The sequence below is a fragment of the Sus scrofa genome, chromosome 17 (genome assembly GCF_000003025.6).
Source record: "Sus scrofa isolate TJ Tabasco breed Duroc chromosome 17, Sscrofa11.1, whole genome shotgun sequence".
Lineage (NCBI taxonomy): Eukaryota > Metazoa > Chordata > Mammalia > Artiodactyla > Suidae > Sus > Sus scrofa.
In genome coordinates this window covers 53699199-53726157 of record NC_010459.5, presented here as the reverse complement: position 1 = coordinate 53726157, position 26959 = coordinate 53699199, and the positions used below count along the sequence as shown (strand labels likewise).

The 26959-nt window shown below is 41.2% G+C and overlaps 1 long non-coding RNA gene across 3 annotated transcripts in view; it reads right to left on the bottom strand.

The window, feature by feature from the left end:
- The window catches only part of LOC102158953, an 87333-nt gene extending 66346 nt beyond the window's left edge, over window positions 1-20987 (bottom strand). For all 3 annotated transcript variants that reach the window (XR_002340042.1, XR_002340044.1, XR_002340043.1), the window contains exon 1: window positions 20826-20987. This is a non-coding gene — a long non-coding RNA (uncharacterized LOC102158953). The remainder of the gene's footprint in view (window positions 1-20825) is intronic.

Sequence of the window (26959 nt, the reverse complement as noted above, 5' to 3'; positions counted from 1 at the left end):
AAAATAAATTACACAAAATATCACTGGGAATTTTTCTTCAAGTCAGCCATTTAGAAGGAAGTAATATGATCTCAGAATTGGCATATCTGACTCAAATTACAGAAATATGGAATGAAATTCTAATCCTATTCATATTCTGACACATCCTACCCCTTATACAAATATAAGGATGCTTGAGTGACCACTGAGATTCATCCTGGCATCATTATCCAAGATTTTAACAAATGAGATTATATTAACATAGAAGCTATCTCTTCTCATTAATTCTCATCAAAATATTAGCAAGATCTCCCATGGTTTTCTATAAAGCACTCATATTAGAGTTGTTATTGCTGCTTAGTAGATGGGAAGGTTGAAGCCAAGAACAATGAAGTTACTTGAAAATAAATTAATGCAAGAATACGTCAAGATCAGAATCTAGGAGTTCCCCTCATGGCTCAGTGGTTAACGAATCTGACTATGAACCATGAGGTTGTGGGTTCAATCCCTGGCCTCACTCAATGGGTTAAGGATCTGGCATTGCCATGAGGTATGGTGTAGGTCACAGGTGTGGCTCGGATCCCTGCGTTGCTGTGGCTCTGGTGTAGGCCGGCGGCTACGGCTCCAATTAGACCCCTCGCCTGGAACCTCCATATACCGCGGGTGCAGCCCTCGAAAAGGCAAAAAGACCAAAAAAAAAAAAAAATCAGAATCCAGGAACTGCAATCTTTTTCTGAAACATAACCACCATATTTATTTTAAGGATGCCTTCCCTTATGCTGTTCTCACTACCTGCAATGTCTTTTTGTTTTCCAGGTAGACCTAGTCCCATGACATTCTTCAAGGTTCAGGTAAAATGCTCAGACAGGACATCCTGAACCATCCTATCTAGGTAATAATCCCTCCTGTTAACTACCACTGCAGAGCATACATCACAGGTGACAGTTACATAGCTATCTCAGCACTTTTTTGATGTTGTCTCTCCCATTAAACTTTTGATCTCCACAAGGGCAAGGATGTTATCTAATTTGCTCACCTTCTACATATTCCACACATGGTATGGAATCAGTTTCCAAATAAATTGTTGAATAAATGGATGAACAAAGACTCTTAACTCAGAGCCCAAAATTAATTTCTGCAACCACAAAGTAAATCTCCTGTGAGACCAAGGATTCCTAGTTTGCATGATAAGGCAGTTTCTTTCTGTCCTCTAAAAATGGGGAAAGGGAAATCTTAGCTAAATATTTATATGAGCTGCTCATGATATGATACAAATCAGGAAGGTGGCTGCCTCTTCTCAGAAGCTCCATTCATCTTCCTGATGGCCACTGAGCTGGTACCAGCCATGAATCCACATGCACAGAACCTAAAGTAGGCCCGTTCTTAACTATTTCAGTAAAGAAACTTTGTTTATCCTCCTCAGTGGCAATGCTACCCTAAAAGTAATTCAACAGGAATTACAGTGCAACTTATTAAACATGATAAAAGATATAGTAATATCTCAATGATATTTATTTTAAAGTATAACTAAATGTTACATGAAAAGAACATGGGAAAATTTTATGCAATTCTTCTGAGAACTACTCTGTGTTCAGAATTAAGGGCCAGGATAACTTAAGGGCAATAAAGTTCCTGTGAGCTATAAATCCCTTTCTTTTCAGGACATTCTCCTCTTCATCTTCTCCTTTTGAGTAAAACAGTTATTAGGTTCTTCTGGTATCTTTTCTACAGTTAGTAATCTTTATATAAAGATACAGCATCTCACCTTACAAACTGGGAACAAGAATTTATTAAGACAGATTAAAAATCTAATCAGTTCTTATAGATGTAATCTTGTCATCAAGCCAGAGCTAACATAAATTTTTTTAAGGACCAGATAATAAATATTTTAGGCTTTGCAGGCCATTCAATCTCTGTCACAACAACTCAGCTCTATTCTGTAACACTGAAGAAGCCACAGATAATGGAAAATGAATGAACATCGTTATGCTCTAATAAAGTTTTATTTATAAAAAACAGGTAGTGGGCTCCAGCCTCAGTTTGCTGACCTCTGATGTAGGCTAAAGTTTTTGTATAAAGCTAAATTTTCTAGTGAGGAATTAAAAATAATTCATAATGAGGAATGCCTGGAATCTCAAAAAGTTTTTTCCACCGTTTCTACCCATTGATGGACGCCCGAATCACACCAGAGAGATTTCAACTCTTTTCTTGTTAATATATGTTAATAGGTATGCACCTGTGAAAGGAAAAAGTGTTGTGCAGTCAAATATGTTTGGGATGCTGGATCAACAAATTTAAGCAGATTTATTTACTGAAGAATTTTTAGAGCTTTTAATGTGCTAATGTGCCTTGAAAATAGAGAAAGGCAGAGCAAAAGCATTTCCCAAGCTTATCTAACTACAAAACCCTTTTGTGAGAGCATTTGCAGAACTGTTTTCCACTAAATACATCTTAAGAAATGCTATTTTAAGATAAGGAAGCCACTGGAAAGGAGTAACAAATAATAGTATTTATCATTTATTGAGTCCTTACTTTATATGATTACTTATACCTTGTTTAATCCTTGCAACCATCCTATGTATAATATCCCCCTTTATAATTAAGAATATTAAACAGGTTATATAACTACTTTGAGTTATATAAGTGGCAGAACCAAGTTTCAAACGTATGTGTGTTTGATTTCAAAACTTAAGGTCTTAATCTCTATTAAATCTTAGAGTCACTAACATTCTGGATTGAAATAAGTATTTCCTAGATCCAGACAATTTCAGACCAAGAGGGATCATTAGACATATAGCTTAATCCATTATAGAGAAATAAATTACATAAAAGAGAAACACAAAGCCTAGAAAAAGGACAGGACTGATCCAAGGACACTTAGTCCTCAAACTGCAGGATCAAAACATGGAAGAATATTGTTTTTATCTCAGCCTAAGTCTTTTTTTAAAGAAGGCTTTGCAGATATGTGCTCAGTGAAGGAAGGAGAAAAAAGGTGCTATCAGTCAGAGTTATTTCATTTGCAAGAGGAAAAAAACTCTACTTATACTTTTTTAAACGAAAGAAAAAAATGTGTTGGCTCATGTAACTAAAAAGTAGAGATATACCTGGCTTCAAGTATGGGTTAACCCAGGAGTTAAACAATTTCACTCAGACCTTACTCTTTTTACTTCCCTGTGCTCTCTCAGCTAGATTTTCTTCTTCTTTGGGTCCAGCTTTGTGTGGCCGCAAAATGACTAGCAGCAGCCATGTGGCTGTATTCCCCCATGTTCAAATCCAGCAGGAAAATAAAATTTCTCTTCCTTCAATAATTGGAACAAAAGCTCTGGATCTGACTTTCATGTGATCAAATTAGGTCATGTGGCCATACTGAATAACACTGTGATCAGAAGAGTAATACAAATTATTATTAGGCTTCAGATCGTAACATAACCCTCTGCATTGCCAAATATACCCTTAACTAAGAGGCTCAGAGTGATTTGCATAGGGAAAGAAAATATTTAAGTTCCCTGAGAATAGTATCAAGGGTAACCTGGGTATATTAATACTTACCTTAAAGGGTTGTAATAAGGATTAAAAAAGAAATAAAGTATGTTAAGTGTCTACCATGACACCTGACAGATGGTAGGTGTTCAATCAATATGAATTATTTTTTATACCTTAACTACCATCAAAAATTGAAAACTAATAGAACTGTCTTGCTATCCAATTATATCCCCATAAAGATGGAATGTTGATCATGATATCTCTAGGGATGAAAGGATCCAATCAACACAAGAAAATCACAACAGTGAGTTTGAATTAGCAACCAAATTATTCTCAGAACTGCTTCATCAATATAAGAAAGTCTTTTTTCGCCACAGAACAGCTTTTACATAATGATGATCACTTCTAGAGATGTCAAGGTTATAAGAGCTTGTAAGAGCTCCAAAATCAGACACTGAAATGAAAGTTCAAGCAAGCTTCTGCAAAATGCCAACAGAATTACTCGGGAAGTGGAAGAAGAAAGTACGGATCCTGGAGGTTCAGGAAACCAGAAACTGCCAGTAGCAATTTCACCTATTTTTCTGCTAGATAGGCTAAAGAACTCAACTACATTAATTAGTGACCTAATGTAATCACAACATCATTTAGTGACTGTTATATCTTAATGATAGTTCTAAATGTGACCTGGTGTCGATACCATTTTCACTATCATCATCATCACTGCTTACCACTAGTGAGACAAGAACTTAAGATTCTGGAAGAAATTAAACATTTCTTCTACTTAACAAAAACAACTCACCAAAAACTACAAGAAAATCTTGAAAGCAGCAAAAGAAAAACATGTTGTATACAGGGGAACAGAGTTGAGATGGACTACTAATTTCCTATAGGAAATAATGGAAGCCAGAAGATACTGGAATGGCATATCCACAATGCTGAAAGGGAAAAAAAAAAATCACTTAACCAAGAATTCTGTATCCAGCAAAACCAACTCCCACACTCCTTACGTGTGGTCTGTACATAATGACTTATTTCCAAAGAGTGCCATGTGGAATAGGAGAACAAGAGTCATTTTCAATGAGGAAACCTGACAAACACTACCTCAGCTAGGTAATCAAGGTAAACATCAAGTCATAAATCATGTGGACATCGTAATACCGTTAACATAATGGGAAAATTACACTTTATAACAGTCCTCTTTCTACCAATAACACATAATCCCAGGTTTATCAGGAGGAAAATACATAACAAATTCAAATAAAGACACATTCTAAAAAACACTTGGCCAATACCTCTCAAAATGTTCAAGGCCATTAAAAATAAGGAAAGTCTGAGAAACTAACACAGCCAAGAGAAGCCTAGGAGACGTGGGGACTAGACGTAATGTGGTATCTTGGATAGGCTCTTGGGACAGAAAAAGAATAGATTAAAAAACTAAGGGCATTTTTTTATGAACTATAGATTTTAGTTAATAACAATGTATTACTATTTATTCATTAATTATAATTATTATGTCATTCTAATATACAATGTTAATAATAGGGGAAACCGGATTATACAGTATATGAGAACTCTGTACTATCGTAATTTTTCTGTAAACCTACACTCAAAAAATAAGTATTTTTTTAAAGTCCCAGTAAATGTAAAAGAACTAAACTCACACAAATATGTCCTCTGACCATAACAAAATTCACCTAGAAATCAATAATGAAATCACAACATATTAAAAATTTGTGGCATACTGCTAAAACAGGAATTAGAGGGAAATTTATATCCATACATGCTGACATCAAAAAAGATCTAAAATCGATGATCTAAACTTTCGCCTTAAGAAATTAGTAAAAGAAGAGAAAGTTAAACTCCAAGAATATAAAAGAAAGAAAATAACAAAGTATCATAGAAAAACACTTGCAAAATATACATCTTGCAAAAGTCTCGTATCCAGAACATGTAAACAATATCCCAATAAGATAAACAGATCATTTTTAAAAAAGGTGAACTACTTGAGCAGAACCTTCATAAAACACACACATGTGCAAATGACCAACAAATACATGAAAAAATATGTAACATTATCAGTCATTAAGAAAAACAAATTAGGAGTTCCTGTCATGGCTCAGCAGAAACGAATCTGACTAGTATCCATGTGGTCACAGTTTCGATCCCTGGCATCGCTCAGTGGGTTAAGGACCTGGTGTTGCCATGAGCTGTGGTGTAGGCCGGCAGCTACACCTCCAATTCGACCCCTAGCCTGGGAACTTCCATAAGCCACAGGTGCGGCCCTAAAAAGAAAAAAAGAAATACAAATTAAAATCACATTGAGGTACCCCTTTAAATCTACCAAAATCACTAAAATAAAAATGATTAATAAAACCAAGAGTTGGGGAGAATGTAGAATACCTGGAGCCCTCAGATAGTGCTGGTACAAATGTAAAATGATAGTCACTTTGCAAAACAGATCCTGTTTCTCTAAAAGTTAAAAATACATACACTCATCATACAATATAATAATTCCACTCCAAGGAAAAATGAAAATATATAGCTTTCTTATTTATAATAGCAAAAAAAGATAAAAAGAAAACCCAAATAAATGCACATCAACTGATGGATGGATGGATAATTGAAGTATCACTGAACAATAAAAAAGAGTAAACTTTATTGATACTTGCACATGTTCTGAAAAAATATCTCGACACAGGATTCAAATGCAAACATACTTGAACAGAAAGACAACAAGTATTATTGAAAGTGAGCACTGACTGCAGTCTCCTTGACTTTCAAGGTATCTTGCCTTATTACTCATCCTAAGGAAGACCCTCCTTTTTTACTCTAAGAAACTTCCTTGATAAGGTCTTATGAACAAGAAACTGAGAACTTTTAGGTCATAGAATGAAAGTGAGAGTCAAACAAAGGAAAGGCTAAATACTTTCATATAAGAAAGGAAAATGATGGCCCTTTGCTGGCAGTCCTAGAGACTGTGAGTTAAGGAGTCTAGCAGAGAAAAGGAAAAATATGATATGAAAGGAAGGAGAATGGAAGAAGATCCTGAGAAACATAGTAGGCGTTCAAAGGATGTCAGGCTCCATGAAATTCCACATGACACTAAAGGACTAAAAATGTCTAGAATCTATGACGACATGTATTGAAATGCTTACAGTCACTACTGAGTCTTTAGTCTGCTGCCATGCTCTGTTCTAGGCACCAGGGAAACAAGTCAGTCAATAAAATAATAAGTTACCTGGAAGATAATCTGAAGAATTTGAGGTTTTCTCTGCTAGCTTGTAATTTCCCTTCACTGCACACCAAACCAGCAACAAAATCCTGCTAACAAACAAAAGCACTGTTTTCAGGGTGCACTGCGGGGAGTCAGTGGCGGGGGGGTTGGAGGGAGTTGTCCCGTGTGAGTTAAAATGACGCCAGAAAGATTAGATGACAATCACAGGCAGGAAGCATAATGGCTAAAAAATGCTGTGTCAGACAGACCAGAGCAAAGGCTGACTCAGGAAGCCTTAGATATATCAAGAAGGTGGTAGTATACCTACATTATGAAGTGCGGTAGTGTGGTAATATTTAAGGCTATTCACCAACGTTTCAGTGCCTCTCTTCCCAGGAAAATGGTGTAACTGCATGCCCCTGCATCCTTCAAGTGCAGCATGGCCCTAAGATTGGCTTTAGCCAATGGAAAATGAACAGCTGTGGAATATGTCATTTCAATGGTGATACCTTATGAAGAAAATGAACAAACAGTCATGTTCTTGAACTCCTCTGCCATGGCAACCAAAACCATGCACGACATGTGAAGCCTCTGTCAGCCAGGCTCTCACAGTAAGAAGAGCCCCACCCCACCCCCAGCTACCTTGAAACAGACATAGAATATGAGCAAGAAATCAACCTTTGTTGTTTATAAGCCCCTAAAATTTGGGGGAGGTTTATTATTGCAGCACAACCTAGCCTATCCTGGCTGATAAAAGCAGACTGTACGAGTCTATGTGGATATCCTAGGAGAGCTGCAGAATTCAGGGATATCAGAGATTTTCAAAGATCTTTTTAAATAACAGAGTCCTCTGAAGGAACTAGGAAGAGAGTGTGCTTTCAGGTGCCAGATTGGAACAGATGAGAACATAAAAGCAGTAAATTCAGCCCTAAGGATTCTGGAAGGTAAGGGAAGCATCATGACAGGTCTACTTGTCTTTTTCTGACAGGAAAAAGTATACACCTTCCTTCAGAGACAATACTTTTTATCCCCCTAGAACTAAATTCAAGCTGGATTTGTCCTCTGGGGATTTGTTTAAAGGATGAGTAGCAGAGTGAACAACATCTCCCGCCACAAAATCACCGAAACACTGTAAAACTGGAGAGTCCTTTCGGTGACCCCGTCGAGAAGGAAAAGGTGTAACTTAAAATGGTGTGGCAGTGAAGGCATTTTTTATGAAAAGCTGAGACAACATGGACCAACCAAGCTACTTTCAGATGACCTAAGGCAGGGTTATGCAAACTCATCTTTGCAAAACATTTTCATGAGTTTTTCCTCACTGCCATCTATTCTCTACTTTACTTAATATTTTCTTTAAATTGATTCCCATTGACTTACTTAGAATTATTTTAAAAGAAAAAAATGGATTTGCATAATGTAAATTGAACACGAGTTTCATTAGCCATCGATAGAAATAAATCAAAAACCCAGTAACAATAAACACACATGAAAACAGAACAATGAATAAAATTATTCAGTTTTTTCTGGATAGTGTAACCTGCTCAAGTTTATAAGCCTGAGGCTTGCCTGTGGTTAAAGGGGGAATTACAAAATGATGGCATCAAACTGAGTCTTTCTCCTTCACTAACCAGAATTAGAGAGAATAATTTTAAGACTAAACAATTCAATGCACTACCTAAAATAATCTCAAGTACTCTTAGTGGTATGCGTCCCACATTTGGGGAAATACGGATTGTGGTGGCCATGAAAATGAGCCTCTTAAATTCCTGACAACAGAGAGGCACATGACTGACAAATCCAGTGCTGTGGTCTGAGATCTATCACCGGGTTCTCACGGAGACCACGCCTCCCACAGGATGCTCCCAGGCAGTGACTGGGAACTAAGGCGAGGAAGGCATGGTTCTCCTGGAGAGGCAGCTGCCCTCAGCTCCGGGTCAGTAGTTTTGCCAATCATCCTTAGAACTGCACGGCATGTCGAGAAGCTTCCTTCCATCCCACATCTCTCCTTCACAAAGGTCACACCCATCCTACAGTCTGTGGCTCTCCCAGCATCTCTCCAGGACCCTCCAAGACCCTCCCCATTTTCCTGATAGGCTTGTGTATGTCTAACCCTACCTCACTTCTGCTTTTCAGAAAAACCTGACTCATCTGTTGACCTTCCTAACAGCATCTTTTGAAGACAAAATGAACTGGCAGGTATTCCACTAACTTGTTTTGTCCGAGCATCTCAGATAGCATGAATCTCAGTCTAATCTTCCCAAAAGCAGACACAGTACAGATAGCCTATATTACTGACTAAAGCAAAAGCCGCCAAGATCTGTACATAGGGATTAGGGAAGACAGAGCTGACATTTTGTGGTAGATGTTTAAGAGCTGTGTTTATATTCTTCCGCCAAACATTAAGCAAACATCCACTTCGGTGTTAAGACCCAGCTCAAACATTACCTGCTCTGAAAAAAACCTTCCTTGATCTGACCAGCCTTGGTCCTGTCTGTCTCTGCACCTTACAACGCCCCATGAGCACATTCTCTTCTGAAAGCATTTGCCACATTGTACTGCAGTGAGAGTAGAGACGTATCTTATGAGAATCAGGTTGAAAAGTCAGAGCCTGGAGCAAAGATTGATTATGTGAGGAAAAATTATCTTTCAAAATCCCTTAAAAAGTTCCCATGATACAAATGCACATACAGTTTCTCAATGAGTCCATCACAGATATCTTTCCCTCCAGTGCTGGGAAAAATCACTGTGCCGTTGGTTAAGCACCTCATAAAGTGGTTGGCTTGCATTTAAAAAAAAACACTGCAAGAAAAATAGAACCATGTTAAATCTTTAAAGGCCAGAATCACCCTCAACACAAGAAGACACTCTATGAGAGGCGCACTGAGAAAAGCCCGGTTCCCCATCCCCACCTACCTCACATGCTGGCCAGGGTCTGCATTTGCTGAGTGGAGTAACAACCTTAGCCATGTAAACATCATGTCTCTCTCTTTTCATATTTTGTGTACAGCTGAACTCATAGAGGTTAAACCCAGGATCGACTAGAACATCGGCTTCTCTCACTAGAGACCACTTGACCTGAAGCTCCTAACTTCTACCACTGTGTATGTACACAGCTGGTATTAAATACACAAGGGAGGGAGGAAAGGAGGGAGAGAGAGGGAAAAAAGGATAGATGCAAGAAACGGACACCAAATTCATTCCTGGAAGGTGTCTTAGGTTGGTTTTCCCCAGCAAGAGACCCCAAGGCAAGGGTATGAATGGAAGGAGATCCGAGGAGCTTGATGAAGGGAGATGTGAGTCAGTGAACGAGGGATGGATGAGTGAGCAGGTGACTGCTGTGGACACCTGGGGCACAATCCTACTGAGGATCTCTGAGAGTCAATGTACAGCACAACTCATGTGTCTCCTATATAAGGCGCAGGGAGGCTGGGAAATGTATCCACCAACTCCACCCACAAGCACAGGCCAAGACTCCTGTGATGAGAGAAATCCCTCAGGCTGAGATATGCAGGCTTTGCCACAGGAAGCCACAGCATGTAGAGACTGGTGACTGCTGAGGGAGCACGGGTGCCCTGGAGATATCCATCATCACAGAAGGGAATGGCATTCTTTCACTTTTATTTCTATTTATGCCCATTTTCTTTCCACCAAAAAGAATTTTACTCTAATTTTTTTCTCACCAATGAGCTGTCAATCATAGCAAGGACATCAGAATTTGAACATCTTGGGATACTGATTTTTTTCCTTTTCCAAAACACTGCATCCTTTATTTTTTTTTAATTTTTTGTCTTTTTAGGGCCACAGCCGTGGCATATGGAGGTTCCCAGGCTAGGGGTCGAATCGGAGCTGTAGCTACCAGCCTATACCACAGCCACAGCAATGCCAGATCCAAGCTGTGTCTGCAACCTACACCACAGCTCATGGCAACAATGGATCCTTAACCCACTGAGTAAGACCAGGGATCAAACCCGAATCCTCATGGATACTAGTTAGATTCGTTTCTGCTGAGTCATGACAAGAACTCCTGCTTCCTTTATGACTGCATTTCAACAATGAGGCTAAACTATGTCACCTGTGTCTCTCATGAGCAATCTCTTCATAATCTTTGTATGAATGAGTGCTCCAGTTTTATAGCAATTTTTGAAATTGAAAAACCTATTTGTAACATTCTAATTTTACTCATATTTTAAATGTATATAAATACATATACTAAATCTATAAATCAGTATGTTTCCAGCAACTAAGTGTGCAGTACTTTTGACTGTTAACATCGTTCACATTAAATGTTTATACTAAGCAGAATTTTTTATTGGTTAAAACAAACATCCAGCGTGAATTAAGATTTTTACAATCATGCAAAGAACTCTCCCTCCTTGTCCATTAAGAAGTTATCATGAGGAAATGTTTGTTAAAGGTAAAAATTAAAGATCACAAGATCATGAGGCAAGCAGCCTTTAAATTTTCGCATATATGCCAGCACGTGAGGGTTATAAACAGAGGACTGAAAAAGCTAGGAGATAAGTTACATAACTCTGATCCAGTGCCCTGGATCTGAGTAGCCTATTCTGAAATTGTGCAAACCAAAATGAAGATTCTCTTTCTACAAACAACAGAATATAGATTTAGAAAATTTATGTTGTTGTTACACTTTGGAGCATCTGTATTTCCTAGCCTATTCATTGGCCTAAGCTCCAAATAAAAATTTTCCCTGTAAGTTTGCACGCAGATTGTACACTGGAATACTAATTCTCCTCATTAAAATCCAGGCCATGCCAGTGTCCAATGAGTTGCAAAGTTCAAAACGGAATACCTTCTTTTAAGCAAAAACTGTGCAAAAATCCCCGATCATTTTATTCTTGCCAGTGAGAAGGGAAAGGTGAGCTTCATCTCTCTGGATCGATGTCTCGAACTTCCACAGCCCTTCATGACTCATCCCTTCAATCTCTGCCCTTAAATTTCAGACCCCTGCCCTGGATCCTCACCATTGCCTCAGAGAGCCTTTCTTAAACAAATAACATCAATTTTTAAAACTCCCAGGTGCTTCTGTTATCTTAAGGAATGCTGTGGTGCATTTTGTGGTAAAGACGATTAAATTTGTTTCTTTTGTGACCACTCCCTAGAAATAGGTCAGACCCTCACCCAGGATCTGGTTCGAATGTCAAGACTTTTAACACTATGCACATACCAAGAGGGGATGAGAAGTTTTACTCGTTGCAGAATGGGCTTTATAGGGGAGAAGGGAAGGCCCCCAAGCAGGTCCAAATGCCTTGAGAGAGCTGGGAAAGAAGACTGACATGGGGTTTTTATGGTAGGTAAAGGGTGGGCCCACATGAGGGTTTCCATGTGGCTTAAACTTCCTGCTCTTAGGTGGGAAATCAGACAAGACTTGCTAGGCACCTCCAACACTCTCATCAGACTTATAATCTAGAAGGCTGATGACTCCCCCCAATGAGCTTCCTTGGAGACCAAACTTAAATAGTCATTTGTCAAGGATGTTTCTTTACAACTTCCCTCTATTCCCACCCCAGACCATTACCCACATTCCTAAGGAGATTGCCTCCCCCTAACCCTTGAATACTGATGTAGCCCAAGAACAAACCTGTGCTAAAAATAGAAACTACCCCTTTTCCTATATAAGCAACTGCTCCCTAAGGAGCAGGGAACCTGAGTTCTCTCTCTGTGCTCCTGGACAGTCTGTTGGTCATAACACTCGCTGAAGTCTCAGCACTGGCCTCCTGCCTCTTCTTCGATGTTCCACACCTGCCAGCCACAAAGTAGGAATTATCTAGGTTTTCTTATCGGCTTGCCCAGATTTAGGGCAGAAGAGGATGAATGAATCCTAAACATTGTCAGCAAACATCCAAAAAAAAAAAAAAAATTGGAGCCAGACTCTTTATTACAGCTTTCCTATTAAGTCAGATTTTCATCTGTTGATTAAAAGACAACATAACTGACAGTTATTTGGATATTTACTACATACCAGACCTACACGATTTCCATATATCATTTCACTAAATTCTCATAAGCACCCCAAGACTTAATGCCCTTGTTTGCATGCCCCTCTAAGGAGAAAAGAAGTCATTTGTTTGAGAAGTTAGGGCAGGAACATAGTGAAAGATGGGGAAAGGGACTGAGAAAAAGGAGGAAAGCTAATAACGGTGCCATAACAAGCTGGTTACCACCGGGGATGTCTGGTACTCAACCCTGCTCAGAGATGTGTGGTCTCCCAGACACAGTGATGTCCTTTTTTTCAATCTTCCACTGTTTCCTGCCGTGACTTACAAAATGACTTTTTTCCAAATCCTTCAAGTTGCCCTTTTGAGGAAAACCGAAACAACTATAAAATATTAAAATACATAATGATGTATGTACCATATGTATATATGGGATAAGAAAATGAGTCCAGTCAGGTCCAGATTCTGGCTTATTATTTATCTCTGATCCCTCTACAGGTGGGTTTTACAAGACTTGTCTTTCTCAGTGTCAGACTTTCTACAAGCATCAGCAGAACTCTACCCAGGACAGTGCCCTAACTCCAGGCTTTGATTAGGCAATATGCTAGCTTAAAGAAAAGCAGATAAAAAGACAAGTCAAATAAAATCATGTTCCCTGGCTACTCAGTATCTGGAGATTCCCTGGCCCCTTAATTGGACACAGTATCGAAGAAAAAGCCTGTCTGGGAGGTGATATGCTGACCAAATGTTCAGGCTGCATTACGTCTGGACCATCCTACATCCTGACCTTCCCCTCTCTCCCCATGCCTGGTAATAATAAGAGTGAATGCCTACCGAGACCTTATCAAATGCCTGATCCTGTTCTAAACACTCGACATATCTTTACACATTTAAACCTTACGACAACTCAAGGAGACAGCTGCTCATGCCTATCATTCTTATTTCATATTTGTGAAGATTAAGACACCCCAGGACTTGGGCCAGCTTCTATGAAGTTTCAAGAACTTCTTGCAAACGGTTCTGTTGGCTATTTGCTTCATGGACAGTTAACCTAGTAAAAACCAACATTTCAAGACCAGGCTTGGGACATCAAATTTGAGATCCTCCCTAAATATTCCTCCATCTACTCATTCACCTACAAAAACTATCATCCAGATTTGAAGTCACTTAGCCAACACAATCTGCAAAATGCTTTTGAAAATTTCCATCCAACCTCATAGAAATAATTTTGGATACTCAAGCAAAAAGAAGGCAGGTAGAGCAGAATATGCCAAAAAAAAAGGAAGGCCATTATTCTAATAGTTCAAATAATCATTCCACAAACTGCTTATCTGGTATTTTTTTTTTTTTTTTGCAATCAAGAAAGTCTTCAAAGATTTCAACTTAAAAATAAATAAAATATATCTTCTTTCATCAGAGGCTATTTCTACCTTCCTTTAACACCAAGTAACACCCTCACCCTCTAGCTTGTGTGTGTGTGTGTGTGTGTAACAGCTCTGCAATAAGTCAGTCTAAGATGAGTGTTATCATACACCCTGGAAAGATCCTCCAAGCTGAGCATGCATTTGTTCTGCATCTTGAGGAAAAGAGGTAGGCCCTGGAGGCACGCACTGGATGCTATGGTTAATTAACTAATTTACTCAATCAAGTTTAACAGTCGTTTTAACTTTAATGAGACCATTACATTTTAATATGGAAATAACTGCCTTGTATCCTTAACAATCCCCACAGTCCACAAACCCACCTCCCTCTTCTGCCCACTTCACCCCAGTGTTGATGCTGATTTGTGATCCCGAACGCCTGAGTGTAACATCCAGAACTTGTAATACACATGCGCAGGGCCCATTACAGAGACAGCCCACGTCAACCGCTGTTCTGCCTTCTGGTGGCCCCTGATGTACACTGGGAACACACACAGCAGTTGTCACTCATGGTATCATTGGCAGAGTTCTTTCTAGATGAAAGAGCAACGGGGGCTTTTGATACTAAAAACTAGTGTGAGTGAGGAAGAGAGGTAGACCATGTCAGAAAATCCAAAAGGAGAGCAACTGAGGGGCATGGATTTCCACTGTCCTAGGGAGACCCACACTGAGGCTGCCGTTCCCAACTAGGGCTGCGTTTAATTGGGCTCCTCTAAAGGCCAGTAAATCATTGCTATCATGGCCTTCCAAGCTCTTCTTATTGAGAATTTTTTTTATTATTCCAGATACAGTACTTTAGAGATTAACTATGAGAAGTTTTACAAGACGGTGAAGGTAATGAATCATGAATTTTGTAAGGGTAAACCCAACACACTGAAACCAAGTACAGCTGTCTTATATTTGCTCTGTGTGCATTTTGCTACCCGTAATTTTGTCATCAATTTTCATCTTTTGTTTAAACATATTTGTCTTTTGGACAAGATAGGTCATATTTCATAGGTTTGATGAATTTTCTCCTTGGTCCAGTTTTACAGAATTTGCACTTAATTAATTGCCCAACCTTTAATTCGACAGACTGTTTTTAATGGCTATGTAGTTTCAAAAGCATATACACAGTGGAATTTCGAAAAAGTAATTGTTTTTGTGTCACTTCCAAAGAAAGTCACAATTATTAAAATGTGTAAATAATTTGTCAAATGCGCAATGGGCAATAATTAGGAAGATATCAAATAAACCTTTAATGGATATTTTTAATTTGGTGTTCAGCAGGAATATTTAAATAATGCAACAAAATATGTCATTTCTCGCCTCAGGACCAGAGAAGCCAAATCCCAATGTGAAAATGCACTTTTCAACTGCATAGGCTGGATCGTAATAGAGGTGACACTCATAAAAGATTTTTTTAGGTCTTCGCAGAGCCGTAAATCGGGAACCCCCTCATCCGGCAGACAGCACAGAATCCAAAAATCTGCCTATCAAAAGCATCATTGAAGCCACAAGGCTTTTCTGTGCCTGGTAAAAAGCAGGCAGGAAAGGAAGAGACAAAGGTCAGTTGTCAATTCTTTATAAATGTGATGGTGCTGGCAGTTTGCAAAGAGCTGCCATGTTTCCTTAGCAACTTTGTGTGTGTGCAGATGTGTTTAGTACATTTTTTCCCCTTGTTATGTTCAGACCGTCTTTTTGTGCCGTGGACTATTTCAAGTGTAGTCTTTCAGTTACATAGCCCTTTTTATTAAGAGGATTAAGAGGCTGACATTTTTTGGAAGGGAAGTTCACTGATTTGGGGGCCGTAAAAGCCAGAGTTCAGTCTTTAGTCAGACTGCAGATAAAAAGCAGGAGGAAAAGGGCCGAGTTAGAGAAAACGCCTAAGACCAAGAGAAAAAAGCTCAAGAGTATCCAGTTTCTAGAAATTGGAAACCTGAGAGCCCATGACACCCTCGAATGGCATTTTGTCATCTCTTTGAAAGAGATGTTACGCAAAGCTTCGGAGCAAACTCCACCCTGCCTTTTATGTGTCTCCTTTGATTCTGTGATTGTTTCAAGCCTGGAGTCAATATTTAATTTTAATTCATCTGTTCCCCCTTCTTGTTTATTAGTGGCAGGGAAAGGACATGTGGAAATAACTCTCGCTGAACTCTGCTCCTTATTAATTCATCTACAACCTGGACTGGGCATTTACGGATTACCAGGCTCTGTGCTGGGGGCGGACAGCCAGGGTCTAAAAACATTTTCTGAAAAGCACCAGCTAGTAAATATTTTAGGATCTGTGGGCGGGTCATCTAGACTCTGTCGCCCCTCTTCAACTCTGCCCTTGCTGGTTGTAGCAGCCACAGACAATCCAAAAATGAATGGGTGTGGCAGTGTGCAGGAAAGCTTCCCCTATGGACACCAAAATTTGATTTTCACATAATTTTCACACATCATGAAATATCATTCTTTTGATTTTTTTTCAGCCATTTAAAAAATCTGAAGTGCTTGTTTTCCATGCCTAGGAGTCTGTTTCTGCTTTGTAAATAAATCCATTCGTATTATTTTTCAGATTCTACAGATAATGATATCTTAGATTTGTCTTTCTCTGACTTACTTCTCTCAGGATGATAATCACTAGGTCCATCATGCTGCTACAAATAGCAATATTTCATTCTTTTTTAGTTACCAAAGGGGAAAGGGAGGGGGGAAGGGACAAATTAGGAGGTTCGCAGGTACACATGATTATACATAAAATAGGTAGACAGTAAGGATTTATTGTATGGTATGGGGAACTATATTCAATACCTTGCAATAACCTGTAATGAAAAATAATCTGAATATATATATTTATACATATACAATATTGTGTTAGTTTCAATTATATATATATTATTGTAAATATTGTAAATCAATTCCACTTGAGTTAAAAAAAAAGAAAAAAGGAAAAAAAGCAAAGGATAACAACAACAACAACAACATAAAACGCATTCTCATCCTGTAGCTCACAGACAAAAAATGCAGTGGACTGGCTGGTTATAGCCTGTGGGCCACGTTTCCAAACTGCGGATATAGAGGCAGGGGTTGTGCTGTCACAGGGCTTCCATAGTGGAAGGGACACAAAAAGAGGTAAAAGAATGAAAGAAGTGACATCAGGTTACTCAAAGTGACATGAAGAGCACAAAATAGGATGATGTGGTGATAAGAATGACTGAGAGATGGCTTAGACAGAGTTGCCGGCAGGGACTTCGGGAGACAGAATGGCAAAGTCCATTGTTTCTCCTACGCATTTCTATGGGTACCACTAAATCTGTGCATCAGCAGCACTTCTGCCTAATTATTAATTCCTAGAGTTACACTGCAAAGCACCAGAAAACAAAGCAACTGACTCGCCCAACCCTATTATCAAAATTGTAGAAGATAAGCATATTCTAGTAAGCATAAGCATACCTATTAATAGTACAGATTTCCAGGTGCTGTGTGGAACACCTAATCCCCAGTCACTAGGAGAGAGGAGTTTTAAATGTGCAGTACCTTGGTTCAAAGCAAGGGATTTTTTTTTTTATTTTGTTTTGTTTTAATCGGAAATAGTGCCATAACCTTAGGTCATTTCTCATTTCAATACATGGAAAATCTAAATAATGGTATACTCTCAAATTAGAAACTTATGTTGACTGGGCCTCCTCTTTTATTTACATGCCATCGAATTACGTTAACTTTATTTTTCACGGCTGCTAAAGTATTTTTTTCCACGGAAACAATTATCTTCACAAAAGTTCTCTTGGGGAAAACCATAAAGGATTTCACAGCTTAATTTGTCCTTTAGGGGACAGGCCAAAGGTGAACAATATTTCTGCTCTTCTCATAACTTGCTGGCTAATTTCAAACCCAGTGCCAAAGGATTTGATGGCATTTATTTTCATAAAATGGTTTTGTAGTGGGCTTTCCAGCAGCTGTGACACTGGAAGCTGGTGAATGGTTATTATGAGGTGAATTTTAACTCAAGATTTCTAACTTGGAGTAGTCTTCAGTAATGTCAGGGCTTAAAGGGTTATCTCGTTGGCTGGTTGGTTGTGTCACCTGAAAAGCCTGTATAAAAATGGAATCTGAGTAATAAAGTCTAACCTTTTTCTTTTCCTGTGCTTCATCTGGTGTCACTGGCTCACAGGCTGGCCTGGGCCAGAGGCCCCACACTTGGCCCTTCAGACCAGTTTCAGGTGTGAAACGGTGGCGCCAGCACCTCAGCTTGGGAGGCTGTGTACAGAAGCTCTGTGGACACTCAACTCAAGATTGCGGAGGCGAGCAGGTCGGCAGAGAGCTGTGTGCGGAGACTGCCCTGACTGTCCACGCCCCGAGCCGCATAGCCCCATCCTCGGAAGAACTCTGCCCCTCCTTCCCTGCTGCCCAGGTCCGACAGAGCAGTCCTGCTGGGGAGAGCCCGGGGTTCTAGAGTACAAGCTGGCACCTCTCCTTTCTTTCTTCAAGAAATAAAGCTTTCAGGAATTCCCATCATGGAGCAGCAGAAATGAATCTGACTAGGAACCATGAAATTACGGGTTCGAGCCCTGGCCTCGCTCAGTGAGTTAAGGATCCGGTGTTGCTGTGAGCTGTGGTGTAGGTCACAGACATGGCTTGGATCCCCATGTGGCTGTGGCTGTGGTGTAGGCTGGCGGCTCCAGCTCCTATTAGACCCCTAGCCTGGGACCCTCCATATGCCAAGGGTGCAGCCCTAAAAAGGGACCAAAAAAGACCAAAAAAAAAGGAAGAAAGCTTCTCTGCTCATGAACCTAACTTGGTCTCATATTAATGGCCTGAATGACACCAGACAGAACCCTTATTGGAGACCTACTCAGGAGGGTTGATAACAAAATTTTGGCTATTCTGGTAGGAAGGACCCAGGCCTTTTGCCTGTACCTCTCCACCACAGGCTCCAGGCTCACCCCTGTTCCAGCCGGAGGACGGGAAGGCTTTGGGAGATTCACCTGAGGCTGATTCTGACCCTTGAGGATGTTCTAACAGGGTAGAACCGCAGCACCTCCGTGGAACTCGGAGCATCTCTGCTCAGCAACCCAGTACCCAGGTGGGGTGCACCAATGTAGCCCCCAGTCATCTCACCGTGTCCTCTGGTGGGGGAATCACACCGGGGCATCACTGGGGAGTGGCCAGGTTTTGCCCCATCTGGATTATTAACTGTGATCTAAATGTCAGGCCTCTACACGTAAAGTTGAAAGGAAAGGATGATGATCCCTTTGAACAGAATTCACCATGTGAAGGGGCCTGTCAAGAACTGAAAAGGCAATCACTTCAAGCCCTGCCCTGGCCCTCCCACACTTTAGCTAAGCCTGTCGACCTTTATAGTCAAGAGGGGGGGTAACTGCCCTTGGGGTGCTAGCTCCGAAACTGGGACCCCTTATTTCTCTAAACAATCAGGTCAAACCTCTATGGGATGGTCTCCTTGCCTATAGGGCAGTAGCTGCTACAACAACTCTGCTAAAGGAGGCTGAAAGGTTAACTTTTTGTCAGACAATCACTGTATGGACTCCACCCCAGGTTCAGGCCTTAGGAAAGTCTAAGGGAGTCAAATGGCTCTCCCCCGGAAGGTCAATTTGAGGTCAGGCTGTGCTTTCCGAGACAATCTAGTGGCTACCATGAAAACATGTCACACAGCAAGTCCTGCCACCCTGCTACCCATGGAAACAGAGCCCCTGGAGCATGACTGCATAGAAACCATAGCTAACAATCTATTCCAGCCTCCCTGACCTAGAACGTGAGGTGCTCCCAGACGCTGAAGAAGAAGGTTTACAGACAGGAGCAGTTTCATTTGAGAGAGAAAGAGGGTGGCAGATATGCGGTAACCCCCCAGACCCCAGTCACAGAAGCAGGAAGCCCGGCCCTAGACGTCTGCCCAGAAGGCTGAGCGGAGAGCCCCGGGTCCTGTATGGCAGACCCGCGCCCCCGCCCGAGAGAAGGGGCGCTGAGCCCCTGGCGAGCCCCTGGCAAGAACAACGCATGTCCGCCCTCCAGGAAGGAGAAACCATGTCGGTCTTCACCGGGGATACGGTGACCAGAGGCTGCCCCCACCCGCGGACTCGGCCTCGCCCCCTTCTGCCAGGTGCACCGAAAGCCCTGGGAATCCTCAGCCCGCAAGGCCAGCTTCCTGCTGAGTGGACGGACCGCCCCTGGAAATCCTAGCCACCCGTCCGCCCTGAAGGTGCAGGGGTCGCTCCGTGGGGACATCCCGTTGAGTGAAGACACCCTCAAGTCCCAGCCTCCGGAGCGACAACCCATCATCATCTCTCTGACCTGCGGTTTCTCCCGAAGAAAATACCAAAAGCGTGACCAGGGGCTATTGCGACCCTGGCAGCGAGCTTCAGCGTCAGGGCTCGCTCTGGACAGGCCGAAGCCCGAGAGATACCTGCGCTTTCGGGGAAAATTTGACACGTGACCATTATTCTCTTGCTGATATTTGGGCTGCTTGTCTTAAATGTTCTGGTGTCCTTTGTCCCCAGAAGGTTAGACAAATAGGTTGTCTAACATGCAGGGAGAATTCAGGGAGGCGGACAGTCAGGGCCAAGGCCTGGGGACAACCTCAGATCTAAAGGCCGCTGAGGAGAGGGTCTGCTCCCACCCCCCGCCTGGAAGGGCGTCCAGCAGAGGAGGAGGCTGTCTCAGGAGCCCGACCTGTACCCTCAGGGCCCTCAGCGCCCCTAGAGAAAGAGGAGCCAGGCAGAGGAGGGCCGCGTCACAGACAGAGGCCATTAACAAAGCCCGGGAAATGAAAATAGAATCTGAGCAATAAAGTCTCACCTTGTTCTTTTCCTTCGTGCTTCGTCTGGTGTCACTGGCTCACAGGCTCCCACGTGCAGAGGCCTCACACGCGTCCCTTCAGAGCACAGGTGCTGGTGCAACATGGCGGCGCGCGGACCTCAGCGTGGGGGGCCGTGTGCACAAGCTGCACACGACACTCAATTCAAGATGGCGGGGGCGGCGGCGTTTAGGGGGCCGCGTGCAGAGCCTCTGCGCCCAGCACTGCGCCTAGAGCCCCGAGCGGAGCAGCACAGCCCTGCCCTGGGGAGAACTCTGCCCCCTCCCTTCCCCGCTGACCAAGACTACAAAGCGGTCCTGCTGCAGAGCGAGCTGGGCTCTCGAGCACAAGCTCCCTCTTTTCATTCTTTGATGAAAGACTAAAGCTTTCCTTTGCTTCCGAACCAAACTGGGTCTTGTGCCATTGGCTCAGGCAACAGCCAGCAGAACACCTGCTGGGAACTGACTTGGAGGGGTCGATAACAGTAGGTTTTAATTTAGCAAATATTGGTCCTTCTTTTAAAGAGCTTTGCTGCCTGTGCTATTTCGTGCTTTTTCCAAAATCAACCCTACCTGTGTGAACACACGTGCACGTGCACACACACATACACAAACACACACACCCCTCTGTGCATCCCTCCAGAGTCTCTTGACAGTCAGTGCCCATGAGCCATTTTTAGACCCTGATCCAAATTGTCCTCCTTTGCAAAGTATTTCCACAGCTTTTAGTGGAAGCTGTAAGAATTTTAAGAAAGATCTGTATCCTCAACTTGGCACTTCACTGGAGGTGTAACCTCGGCCAAGCTGCTACATTTCCCTGCCTATAAAATGGATTTGTGATCCCTGGTCCCTCCATCTCGCACAGCTGTTGTTAGAATCAAACGAAATGACATATGAAAAAACAATGAGAGAATTGTAAAATTATAAAATGCTTATGGGTATTATCATTATTATCCCCTCTTGTAACAGCATCAACACTTGTGGCTTCATTCCAAATGAGACCATATTATTTTATGCCTGTTGACATGCTCCCTGTAACCAAGTTCAAATTCAGCTATAAACTTCCCGAGAATACAGAACCAGGTTCATCATTTCTTCAGTGTGCTTAGTGTAATACTGTGCACAAAGCAGGCTCCAAAATGTGACCTTTCGCTGCCTAACAATTACCAAAGACCTTTCTCATTGGCAAATGCTCTGGGTCCCTCCACATAATGCTTGTCAACCCTGAAAGACGATGGGGTCCCCAGATTCATTCTTTGAAATAGGGTTCCCACAAGCATATTCCTCAGAACCCAAGTCTCAGAGATGTTTTGCAAAACAAGTCTGGGGTCAAACAGCCAGGGGTGGGAGACTTACTGTACCCCTCTTTCAAAGTCAGGAAGCCGGACAGTGTGATAAATAATCCTAGAATTTCTGCTGAAAGGTAGGCATCTTTGTTCATCTTGTGGACTCACAAATCCATTTGGAGAGACACTTTCCTTCCATTAGCAACTCTCTGCACCCCTGCCAAACAAACATCCCTTCGCAGTCACTTGGGTAAATGTTTTGCAAACTACAGGTCATAAAATCAATGTAATGGACTAGAGCAGGGATGCAAACTATAGCCCATGGGCCAAATTCAGCTCACTGCCTATTTCTACATGACCTACCAGCTAAGAATGGTTTTCACATTTTTAAAGAGTTGAAAAAAATCAAAAGAAGAATTAGATTTTGTAATAAAAGAAAATTAGATGGACTTTAAATGTCGATATCCATAGTCAAGTGTTTTGGGGACATAACCATGCCCATTTGTTTAGGTGTTATCTACACACCTTCACACTACAATGGCAGAGTTGAGTGGTTTTGAGTTTTCTTTCAAAGCCAAAAATACCATTATCTGGCCTCTTACAGAACCCTGGGCTAGAGGAGCACTTTTTTCAAAATGAAATAAAAAATACTAGAAAATACCAAAATGCATCACAAGTGGGAAGGATAATCAGTGTTTTGTGAAACATTGCACCAACAAAATGTATGTATATTATGAATGTGTGCACAGCCTAGGTCACAATGATTGTATTCATTACTGTGAATAACTGTGAAAAAATTTTTTTCAATGATTCTAGAAGAAAGTTAGAATCTGCCTATGTCTTATGCCTACAACTATTCACAAGACCAAGACATGGAAACAACCTAAATGTCCATTGATAGATGAATGGATTAAGAAGATGTGGTACATATACATGATGGAATACTACTCAGCCATAAAAAAGAACAAAATAATTCCATTTGCAGCAACAAGGATTGACTAGAGATTCTCATACTAAGTGAAGTAAGCCAGCAAGAGAAAGACAAACACCATATGTATCATTTATATGTGAAATCTAAAATATGCACAAATGAACCTATCTACAAAATAGAAAGAGACTCACGGACATAGAAAACAAAATTGTGGTTGCCAAGGGGGAGGGAAGAGGAAGTGGAATGGATGAAGAATTTGGAGTACTAAATGCAAACTATTACATTTAGAATGAATAAGCAATCAGATCTACTATATAACACAGGGAACTACATTCCATCTCTTGGGATAAAACATGATGGAAGATAGTATGAGAAAAAGAAAAAAAATATATATATATATGGGTTGCTATGCTGTACAGCAGAAATTAACACAACACTGTAAATCAACTATATTCTAGTAAAAATAAAAATTTTTTAAATTAAAAATTTTTCTTAAAAAAAGAGGTCTATGGTACCATTACCTAAGGTGGCCAAATGATGGGCAAAAAAGAGTAGGAAGACAAGACTGCTTAACAGATTCAGGTACCCTACCAACTATGCCCACATAAAGCATCTCATTGAAGGCTCCTTTCCAACAAGGAAGAGACGAAATTCGCCAAAAAGGCAGTATCAGTGATCTACAGAATATGTTCTTATATTTGGAGAGTTCATTAAAGACTACTCACACTAAATCAGGCGGTGTAAAATATTACTGTTGGTTTAACCTCAAAGAGAGATTCATTCTAAAAATAACTTTCCATCCAGCCATTCAACCCATAGTTATCAAATCCAGAAAGATTTGGAATAAGGAGATGCAAGTGGCCTGAGTAAAACTATCCCAGTAATAATCATAATAACTACATAAAAATAATTATGATAATGAAAATAATATTTATTTAAACCTATTATCAGGATTGTGCTAAGCCCATTCATTTCACTCAGTACTCAAAACAATCCTATTCTGTGGGGATAATTATCACCCTCATTCTTCAAGTAAAGATCCTGAGGCATAGAGAGGCTGAATAATTCACCTAAAGTCACCCAGGGACTAAGAACTGGACATGGGATTTGAATCCACGCAGCAGGATCCCCAAACCTGAACATTTGACCAGTTCATGATCTGTGTTACCACTTACGCATCTCTGTTGAAAAAGAAACAAACCAACTGAGTGACAAAGCCATACAAAATAGGTTTTATTATGGAAAACTGTTTTATGGAGATAATGCTACAAAAATCAAAATAATTTTTTTGATATCTCAGGAAATGCAACTATGGGGTATTGAATGATCCTCGGATTTGAATTATAGAGGCTTAGCTCAAAGCATCCCCTTTGCCTGGTACCCAGGCCCAAAGACATTTTTTCTAAAATAAGCATTTTGTGCTGCCTTGCCTTCTCATGCTGCATGCTGCCACATGAAAGCCAACGGCCTTCCTAACGTGATTCATCAGAAAAATCAAGGGGGAAAATAGTCACGGTCTGATATACTGGGCACTCTTAAATTACACAGCAGCCACTTCCCATATAGTGCAGGGAGAGAGAAACCCAGTGACTAAGTACATCGCAGCCTGTCACAGTTGTGAACTGGGGAGGAGGGCAGGTCACTGATTCATGTTCCAGCACCTCCGCACATCCATCGAGACACGAAGTAGCCAAGCCAGCTTGCCAGAGATGAAAGTCTGAGCAATTCAGAGGAGGCTGTAATTCTTTATAAAACATACACTAAGTAGTTTTGTTGACGCCTCCGTGACATTTCCAAGGTGGTTGGGAAACCAGACCATTTGTTACACAGAATCTAGATCAATAGAGTGTTTGGAGGAAGATGAGCAATATTAAAAAATAAGAATTTAATTGAACAAGGGTGGAATATAATTCCATACCTTACAACATCTCCAGTTTTAGGTTTAAAATTCAAGATGAGAAGAATTAGAAAAAAAAAAAAAAAACCTGAAGCAATAGAGCCCAGCACCAGAGTCCATTTCTCTTCTTAGATAGCATTTACAGAAAAAAGAAAATATTTTTTTCATCAAACAAAAATATAATAAGGAAACGGTCAATTGCTTTTATCCCTTCTCTTTTCTTTCTTTTTTTTTTTTTCTTGGCTGTCATCAGCGTCACTCTGACAGGAGTCTGAAAAATTAACACATCACTAGGACTTACCATGTGAGATTTAACTTTTGATAAACAACAAAGTGGGTTACTGCTGTGCTAGCTATTTTTAATCCACCTTGTGAGTGTGCTTTTTTTATTGCTTTATACAGCATATCTGATTCCCTCTAAAGCACCAACTAAAAAATCTATCCAGCTGTCATTTGCTGCCCGGTAACATCTATCATCACACAGCCTGGCAGGTCTAGTCTATGAGGCAGAGGGGAGCGGAGACAGGAGGCAGAGTCAAGGACTGTCACATGGGATGGGAAAAAAAACTTGTCACAATTATTTATGACTCTTGCTGGGGCACATAATGGGACATATAAGCCTGTTTCAGTTTCAAGCACCCTTGCAAGGCTGCTCCCTTGTCGGAGTTGGACGCAGGCAGCTCTGTTTTACACATACAATTTCCTGAACAATGCCAAGCACTTGGGAAGTGACAGTGACAAATACTGGAGTTGGTGGCTGTAGCTCTGTGGGCTGTTATGAGCGAGAGGGTGTCAGTAACCAGGAGGACGGCCACGTGAAGCCCCAGTGCCTCCCCTCCCGGAGTCCTTTCTTCCTGGTGAAAGACTTCCTTCCTCCTCATTGCTTTTAACTGCTGGGGACTTGCGTTTCGAGAACAGGAAATGGTGCGTTCCAGCCCGTATTTTATTATTCTAAGCCGTATTTATCCTTCCCAAGGAGGCTTCTGTATTCATCTGTTCCTTTCCTTCCCCGTCTCTACACACACAGAGCAGGAAACCAATTCCAAGATTTCAAGTGTAAGCGTCCTCTGGTTTCACGCCTGCTAAATATCCAGGTTTCTGAGCAGTTGGTTCAATTAATGTTCCGCCTCCGGATGTATTCACAAAAGCAAGTGCTGGATTAGATGGTAGTTTTGTCCAGTTCTGTAACAGAAGTCCTGCTCTGAGACCCTCTGTATTTCGTAGCCTCATAAAGGTCTAACGTTTGGCCCTTTGGAGAGGCTTAAAGGAAACTCCATCAACATTCTCTCTACCCCACAGACCATGGCAAACAGAAGAGCTAAACTTGCAACATTTAAGATAATTAAAGGTAAAACAGAGGTCCTGTCCATTAAGTGACTCTTGCACACTTTATGACTCTAGCATGGCCCGACATTAACCTAGGTGCCCACCCCGAGCCCTCAGGCACCTTGGCACATCTGCCAGACCCTGCTGATAAAAAATGGCAAAGACCTTAATTAAAGATAATAGGAGCAGAATGGCCTGTACCTACCCTGGAAACCAAATCAGAAATTAACATGGGGAAGAAGACAATCTGTGAATAGAAACACCCAGGAACACAGAATTGCTCTGATTTTTCTGGCTAAACACAAACTTCGCCACCACCTTTTAGAAATATTGCTGAAGGCCAAGATAAGAAAGAGGAGATGCTTTTGTTTTACTGGGCTAGTGCAGGAAAACCAAAATTTTTATGATGCAACTACTACCAAATAACACTGTACCGGTGATTGACATCTGTATACCGCTATCGCAAACCTAAAAGGGTGTCTAGACAGATTGAAGGAACAAAGAAGCTGATAGAGCTCACCCAAGATTCCCCATCTGCCCAGGAATCCTTTCTCATCGGCTACATCCTCCTCTCTCTTCACTCCCTCCCTATCTCCATCTGCTGGGGAATTGCAAAGTTGAATTCCATGGGCAGCCCTGTGCCTGCCTGTGTCTTGTTGGTCTACAAAGTGATTTCTTTGAGCATGTTGAATTTGAG